Source organism: Grus americana, chromosome Z, assembly GCF_028858705.1.
Source record: "Grus americana isolate bGruAme1 chromosome Z, bGruAme1.mat, whole genome shotgun sequence".
Lineage (NCBI taxonomy): Eukaryota > Metazoa > Chordata > Aves > Gruiformes > Gruidae > Grus > Grus americana.
In genome coordinates, this window is record NC_072891.1 from 36017143 (window position 1) to 36025825 (window position 8683).

General features: G+C 43.6%; 1 protein-coding gene across 6 annotated transcripts in view; it reads right to left on the reverse strand.

Annotated features, from left to right (window-relative positions):
• The window catches only part of ZDHHC21 (zinc finger DHHC-type palmitoyltransferase 21), a 57133-nt gene extending 56750 nt beyond the window's left edge, over positions 1–383 (reverse strand). For all 6 annotated transcript variants that reach the window (XM_054809212.1, XM_054809208.1, XM_054809211.1 and 3 more), the window contains exon 1: positions 248–383. The gene's annotated coding sequence lies outside the window, so the exon portion shown is untranslated. The remainder of the gene's footprint in view (positions 1–247) is intronic.
• Between the last annotated feature and the right edge of the window lie 8300 nt (positions 384–8683).

Here is an 8683-nt window from a genome sequence, read left to right on the forward strand (position 1 = left end):
TCTCCATCCATCCCGTCGCCGCGGGAAGGGCGGCAGCGGCCTCTCCATGGAGTCCCTGACTCGAGACCGGCGCTCGGGCCCCAGACTGCCGCAGAGGCCTGGCCACAGGGCTGCCCCTCACGGTACCCACTGAGGGGGTGCCCTCGCCAAGGCCCCCCTCCCTCCCCCCCCGGCTCAGCGGCGCCGCGATGGCCGCACAGCCCCTCCTCCCGCCGCCCCCCTCCCCGGGGCACGAGGCGAAACCAACCGTTGGGCGAGGCCAGAAGGAGAAGGGAGGGGCCGCGGTCACGCGCCCCCCTCTCCCCCGCGCTCCATAGCAACCGCGGGGACCACCCCGGTGGTGGCAGCACGCGCGCCCGCACGCTCCCAACCCCTGCCGCCGCCGCAGCGGCACCTTCCGCTTCCGCCGGTGGAGCCCGCGCATGCGCGCTGAGAGCACAAGGGCGGCGGGCGGGGCCGGAGGCTGTGATGGAGAACGGCGGAGGGAAGGGGCTTGGCTTGGCTCAGCACCCCACAACCCGCTAACCTCACCGGCTCCGCAGGGGAGCCGAGTCGGCCTGCCTCGTACTGCTGGAATCACCCGCACGGCGGGCATGTGACATTTCTGCACCTTGCCTTACCTGCGCGGGCGGGAGGAGCCATGCTGCACGGACGGTCTCCTCTGCCTGGCAGGAGCCTGTTGGAAACCGGTTTGCCTTATCCGCATTTGAGCATGCACCCATTTTTCTCCGGTGTTGGAGCTCACTGGCGCCGGCGCGCTGCTGAGTGCAGGTGTTAGTCAAGACGAGTCCTTTCTATCTCTGCAGTGCCCCTGTGCAATTCCTGGCAAAACACAAAATCACAGACTGGTTTGGGCTGGAATGGACCTCAAAGATCATCTAGTTCCAACCCCCCTGCCATGGGCAGGGACACCCTCCACTAGACCAGGCTGCCCAAAGCCCCATCCAGCCTGGCCTTGAACACTTCCAGGGATGGGGCATCCACAGCTTCTCTGGGCAACCTGTGCCAGTGCCTCACCACCCTCATAGTAAAGAATTTCTTCCGTATATCTAATCTAAATCTGTCCTCCTTAAACCCATTACCCCTTGTCCTGTCACTACACTCCCTGATAAACAGTCCCTCACCATCTTTCCTGTAGGCCCCTTCAGGTACTGGTAAGCCGCAGTTAGATCTCCACAGAACATTCTCTTCTCCAGGCTGAACAATCCCAAGGCACAAACCCATAAGCACTGCAGACAAGGCCTCTGCCTCTCTCCAGGCTCCTGTCAGGAGAATCTCATTCCCCAACTATTGTACCAATTAGTCTTCGTAGTATGAAATTGTATGAACTTTATTCATACTATGAAATCGTATTAGCTTTCTTAAGAGATACATATTTTACCTTGTATACAGCATAATCATGGTTTAAGTCTGCATAACTGAAAGGCACCAGCTCACTGCAAGGAGGAGGACAGCCTCTGCCTTAAAGACAAGGACCTTTTGTTTCTTGGAATCTTAAAGCCATCCACAAAGAAGAAAGGATGCCCCTGGACTACCAAGACAACACCAGCATCCTGGGCCCTCCAACGCCTCTGTGAAACTCTCCCGTTACCTGGCATCATAGGTAAGTAACTGTAGCAAGACCAACTCCAAGGACTTCTAGATCACAAAAGAAGCAGATGGATGACGGCACCATAGAATTATAGTTATTTTTCAAAATAGTAATATGTGTGTGTTAAGTACTGAGTGGTCAAATCATGTATCTGACCGCTTGAAAGGTATAGGAACCATGTGTAAAACCACATTTGGTGTGCCCCAATTGGAATGGGACACCTCATGCACATGAATAGAGAATTACTTTTGTAATTCTATACTTGCATCCTAGCCTCTCTCCTCGGTCAGCACAGGCCAGTTGCAAAATTTTTGTGACACCTGGGTCCCCTGCTGTGCTGTGCCTCTTCCTCAGAGGGCCCTTACATGGCCGCAGAAGCCAATCTTTGTTTTTAAAAGATAATTCTGGCCCGCAAGGGATTATCAGTGGCTGAGAGCCACAGACAGCTTGTAACAGACAGCATTTTCAGTGTTCCCAGCTGGGAATCGTGCCTTGAGCACCCATTGCTGATGCACATACATGATCTTTTGGCTACCTAAAGGTATCCCCATCTGTCTGAGTGGCATGGTTCCCACTGTAAATTGATGGGCTCTTGCCCTGGAGCATTTTTCCTACACAATGATGGATGAAATGGATGAAGAGTAATATGGTGATCACCACTGATACAGAAAACTCTTCTTTATTACTGATAACGTTCTTCCTAAAACTTAATTATAATATGATTATTCTAAAAAGAGAGTACCCAAACAGTTAGTTTAGCATTTAAGTGGATTTCAAGCTTTTGTCAATGCTTTTAGACCTTGTCCTGATTTATTTTTCAGTCTCCACAGTCTTCTGTTATACAGGGCAATTGTAAACATTTCAAGCTAAAGTTCCTCTGACCTGAAAATACATATTCTTAGCAGGAACTGGGGATTGTCTGGAAAGAGAATGAAGCACATTCCAGGTAAACCAGAAGATAGCGCTTCCTCAACAACAACATATATGTGTCCTTAGGAACAGGTAACACTGAAAATAATAGATATATTAATTGGACTATTAAAAAACATGGGGACAGGAATCACTGAAAAGGCTGTAATAAAAAACAGCCTCTGCCTCTATGCCATGACAAATTTCACATATTAATTGCTGCCTATATGTAAAAGACATAATAAGCTGTTTGTGAAAACTTTCTACTGATTTGAAGAACAAATGTAGATAAAAAAACCAACCCTGAAACCAACCAAGGAGTGGAAAGGAAACCAAGGAACTGGGAAATAAAATGGAAAGATAAACAGAGAAAGTATGATCAATGAAGGTTTCTTGAAGAGTGAAAAAGAATCAGTCAATAATGTCATCTTCTAGTCAAATACCAGGTATTTGCATTTCTGCAGTGGTACAATGTCATTAGTAGGCCAGTCATTAGATCTGTAGTCTTGTCAGGCAGATTGTATTTTAATCTTTTCTACTCATGTTAGATTTGAAGAGTAAACATAGATTATAGAACAAGGGCAGTACTCTGTTCTGGCTCAGTCATCAGCACAGCAGCTCCCATTTGTTAATATTTCTTTGGGGGAAGCACAGTGCAGGAGAAAAAGCAGGCAATCATGCTGGACTTCCCAACTGAATTTGCAAAGGCTCGGACTATAGCAATTCCCTGATGCTTCTGCTAGTGTATCAAATCCAGATAGACAGGTAATGAGTCTTTCTGGTGAACTCCATTCTGAAGGAAAAAAACATACCTAGGGGAAAGACTAACTTTGCATAATACAAACTCTACATAAAGTCCAACATGGGTGTATTACACAAAGATTATTAAAAGCCTGAAAAATTAGAAAAATACCCACATTCTTCAGTGCTGAATATTGCACAATAGTGTAGAATTCCTCTTGGAGTTTCTGATGTCTGTGTTGTGTTGTTGTTGCTGTTTATAAATTACCACAGGAGCCACCAGCTGTCATCATATACATTTTATTGGCACTCTGTAAATATTAAATCAGCATGCTAAAATCAAGCCATGTGCAGTAACAGCTGATGCTCTGTTATGGAGAGCACATGCAAGAGAGAGGTATGCACTGCTTACAAGCCCTTTGCTTCATGAAACTGTTTTCCAGGATTAATTTTGAGTCCAATTGTGCCCCATGATCGATGTGCAGAAGGAGCGCTGTCTGTGCACAGGTATGTTCTGGGTTGAGAAATCAGCCTTCTCAACAGTGCTTATCTTCCTAGGTCCTTCTAAATTGTGCAGTTTGTTACTGCCACTTCTTTCCTGCAGCATCATTGCATTGCTTGCTTCCTTGTAAACCTTACTGATGTACATAGGAGACACTTGTTAACTCTAGAATGGGAGCAAAATTCTTCATGTCATGAAGATGGAGGTCTGTGTTAATGACATGCTGTGCTGAAACAAAACCTGTTCTGGCCCAGAAGTTTTGTCAGACACAATGTCATATACTGAGGATGAGGCAGTAGATGTTTAAGTGAAGGAATATATCTCTCAGGCTCCATTTTCCCTCTGACATACTCACCAGAAAAATCAAAGGCAAGGTATGTTTTCCGACCTGTCTGCCTCTATAGTAGGCATGGTGGAATCTACTGATCCCCAGCCCAGGTAGGCTACATGGGGTCTCAGCTAGACCAGGCAGTAGTCTAATTTAGGGAGTTAATTTTCATCCAAGGCACTTCAGTGCTGTGAGGAGCTCTGCTCAGATAAAGTCCAGCTGCAGATGTCCTAGCATTAGCTCTTCTAAGGCCTCTCTCGCTCCAGGAGCTGCTGTCTGAAGTCCAGGCAGGGCAACAGACTGCCTGGATGTTTCTGTATCTGTTGCAGTGTGAGGTGAGTTTGAACCAGCTTCAGCAGAGGATTAAGCTGAGATACTGCCTTGTTCGAAAAGGCAGCTTAGGTACACGCTTGCTGCATTTGAACACCCTGACCACAGGCTGCAGCCACGAGCAGAACATCAGACTCAATGGCTGGTAATAGCAATACCCTAAACCAACAAAATGGAAAGGCCTCCAAAAAGGCCTTAGAGAAGCATAAGGCTGGCCCTGACATCATTATTATTATTATTATTATTATTATTATTATTATTATTATTTTATTTTATCTTCTGGTCCATTTTCTGTTTTTCAAGTTGAAGTGCATTTTGCTGGTGCCATGGAGCATGAGACGCTGTAAACAGGATGATTTTGTTCTCAGTGTGGACAATTAACATTTTAATCAATATTCTTGCAGCAGGCTAACCAGAGTTTTCTCATCCCTATTCTTTCTCGTCTGACCATAGGGAGTGTCCATAGCTGTCAGGGAGAGATTTCAGGGGAGCTGAAGTTGGTGGCTGCATACCAGATATTCAAGGAGTTAGGTTTAGCAAAACAGCACCGGCAAAATATTTGTTATTCACTATCAGTGTTTCCTGTTTCCACTGGCAAGCTGCCTGACGGAGGACCTGCAGTAGTCTCAACCCGATACATCTTCATGTGTACCCTCCTGCACTGCACATGCTCCCAGGCATGATGGGATTATGCAGCTGTACAGACTGGCAGGGGGCTTCTCCCTGAGTAGAGAATCATCATCTTGCTGTTGCAGCAAGGAGCTAGTACATTTTGGAGAAAGTACTGCAAGAGATTTTGCCACCTGTCAGTAAAACATGCTAAAGCTTGTTAGCTGACAGCCATGAGGTTAGCTGTGAATATTTCATAAATGGTGAGCAAAGTGGTAAGCACAGCATGAAGTACTGAGTGCAACTTCAGAGGCTTTTTCCTGAAATATATGGTTGCATGGAATTCAATAAGAGCTACCCTCTAGTGTTTGATGTAATTACAGGCATTAAAGCCAGTTACATAAAATCCTTACTTAAAAGAATAGCCTGTACTGAAGATTTATTTTGCTTAAGCAATTAGAATAAACAGCAGTTCTCCTCAATTATTTTCAAGGCAGTTCACAGCCATTTGGAAAAAAGGCATTAGGTCAAAACAAAAATGGCAGAAATGTACAAACTCTACTTGGGACTGAGCTGAATTTTCAGAGCTCTGAAACCATGGCTTAGTCTTGTTCTGTAGGATGGGTTTGCACAAGGAGTGCTCTGAAATTGAAGAGATCACTTTATCAGCACTGCCACTGTAAGCATAGTTACAACGGAAAAGCTTTCAATACAGAAAGCATGCAACCTCTGAATGGACACAACTAAATTAAAGTCATGCAGGTTTGCTGCTATAACAGCATTACTACTGGAAACATCCATATAGTGATATAGATCACACCCCTCACCTTTCTGACCCGCATCATCGTACTAGTGGAGACCATCATAGCTGTGCAGAGAGAGCAAAATCCTGTTAGCCCCTGGACACAATTTATTCCTATATCAGAATTTTTAAAGGCTGAGAAATCTGATCCAATTAACACATTCTTGATTTTGCAGAATACTGTGCTAATTACATGCAACCAGTCATTGCTGGGTTAATTAACATTCATCCAAAAAACCTAAAGCACTAATCTAATTAGCAATTACTACAGCTGTCATTACCTCTTTTCACCTACTTTTTAGCTGTGCAAATTCACACTAAGAATCTGGTCCTGCAAACTCCTTACATGAATAGCCTTCTTTGACTGCAGTAATGCTTCAGTATGCAGAAGGGGCTTTAAAAATTAGGTTGAATACAGTCCACAATATAGTTTCAGTTCTGCTACCCTTATGTGCAAAAGTCGCAGTTTAGGTCAGTCGTGTCAAAATTACTAGACTGGAGGATTTTTCTTTTTAATTGACTTGTGATCTTACTGGGACTGTAGATGGGTCCTACCTTCAAGCTGTTGTCTGCGAGTATCAAACCTAAAACATGCTTGCATTTAAGAAAAAAAGAAAATGCAGACATTCATTCTTAAATATTCAGAAAGCTTAAAAACATCAGTGGTTAGAAGTCTTAGAAGATTTAGCATTTTCAGATGAAAAAATAAAGTTGGCAATAAAAAGGTTGGGAACTTTGATGCTTTGTGTGCTTTTCTTCCTCAGGCTTGATTCAAAATGAACATGGATAATAACACACAATAACTTACAAAGGTTCAATAAGGTGCTGAGGTTTGAACCTTATGGTAAGGCAGGGAGTTGTTTCTTAGCCTTTCTACTTGCATACAGCGTGCTTTAACAAAGCACCAGTCGTTAGGGCTGACTGTGTAATTGGACATGCCCAGTGGGGACGAGTCTCTACTGAAAAAAGCACGAGCCATAAAGAATTACTTTGTTCTCTGAACTATATGGTTGCTAGCTGGTGCTGCTTTGCCTGCTAGAAAAGCTTTTCTTTCTTTGGTCATAACCTGAGTCCGTCCATGCTTAATGCAGCCTAACATGTGAAGGTAAATTTCTGAATCAGAGTACTAGTTCATTTCACTAGCATCCTGAGAATATCGATCAGCATTATAAAGCTAGAATAAATATTAAGTTAAAATATTTCCTTTATTGCATTCAATACAGGGGTGATAAGACCTTAATAACTCGTTACTTGGAATGACATCATATATCATGCCATAACATAAAAACAGCCATAGACAGTTTGCACATTAGTCCTTAGCGTAAAGGGATAGGGAGGAGGCTTTGTTTTAGTACACAATTTTTATTATTTAAAAACAGGTTTATATCTAATGAAAGATAACTACATACTAATCTTGAGTTTGCTCCCAGCCAGTGACCTGCAGAAGCAAACAGCTATTGCAGCAGTTCAGATCCAATATCAGAATGTCATGCAGATGTAGTTTTCAGTAAATATTAAACATGGGCCTTGCACTCCAAAGCCATGCTGAACATATTTTTTGACAGGATATCAAGACACTTCTGATAACAGTGCCGTTCAAATCCAAGGAGTCATTTACTCAACCCTTGAATTGACCAGCTATATCAATACTGATTTCCAATACCCCAAAAAAGACCTGTGGATAGTTTAACAGGGGCCCAGGTCTGACAGGCTGGCAATAGCAGCGGAGCAGATTCCCAGAGGGGTGAAGGAGCTAGGTTAGAAATAGGCTGACATCTAGTTGCTGGAAGCTGATCACTGTCTGGTGTGCCAAGTCTGCAAGACAAATCCAGGGAGAAGCAGCTGGAGAGAGCAGAAAAGCCAGCAGTTCGGCTGACAGCCACTGGTGCTGGGTTGGCTAGCACTAGACTCAGACCTTTTCTAGCAGAGAGGTTTCTCAGCTCTTCCTATAAAGCTCTACAGGTATTGCCATGCTGATAAAATCCTTCTGCAGGTTTTCTATCACACAAATGCTTTCCGCTTTAGTTCAGGTGTTGAGAACATTACTTAAAATTTATTATGCAGTCACTGACAATGTTAAAATTCATCAGACGGGAAAACATGCATTGTCTTTCCACAGTGAAGTTTAATAATAATAATAACAATCCATTCATTTATGATGTTTCCCATGGGACTATACCTTTTTTTTCTTTTTTCTCCTCCTTCTACTATGTAACACTTTCAATAAAGTGCAGAGCAAATGCCAGAGTGTAGAAGGAGAGTAAGTGGTTTCTATGGCAAAATATCCTCTGCAACCACTAAGTGTGTAAATTGTGAGGTATATTAGTTTTCACTGGGAACTGAACTCCAGCTGGGAGCAATCAGAATGACCTTAACCAGTCACAGCTTTCTATCTGCCGTACGTCCATATATATTTTGCACTCTCCAGACACTATCTTGATGTAAAAGTAGACTTGGTTTTGCAAGGAAGAGACTAAAGCCTCGTCTCTGTTGTCAGTAGAGCTATACTGGCAGTCCCTGCAAGCAAAGGCAGTGTAAACCAACCAATACATTAGATTTTTGCACAGATAAATCATGCTAGCTCTTCAGCTGTTGTTTACTAGCATCCTAGAAACAGTTATAGGAAGGGTGGAAAATTCTTTACAGGTTTCCCTTATTAGAGTAAGAACTCTACACATGAGGTCAGTAATCTCATCTCCATTTCTTTAACAGCTGCAAGGAAATATCTGTGACATTTTAGGTAAAGTTATTGTTGAAGCAGTTCAAGGTAGAAGGTCTACATCTTTAATATTTTTGTGTACCAGCTTGGTTTTTATTCTTTTTCATTGGCAAATTCTTATGATCAAGGAGTTAAGAGGTACTTTGCAGAGG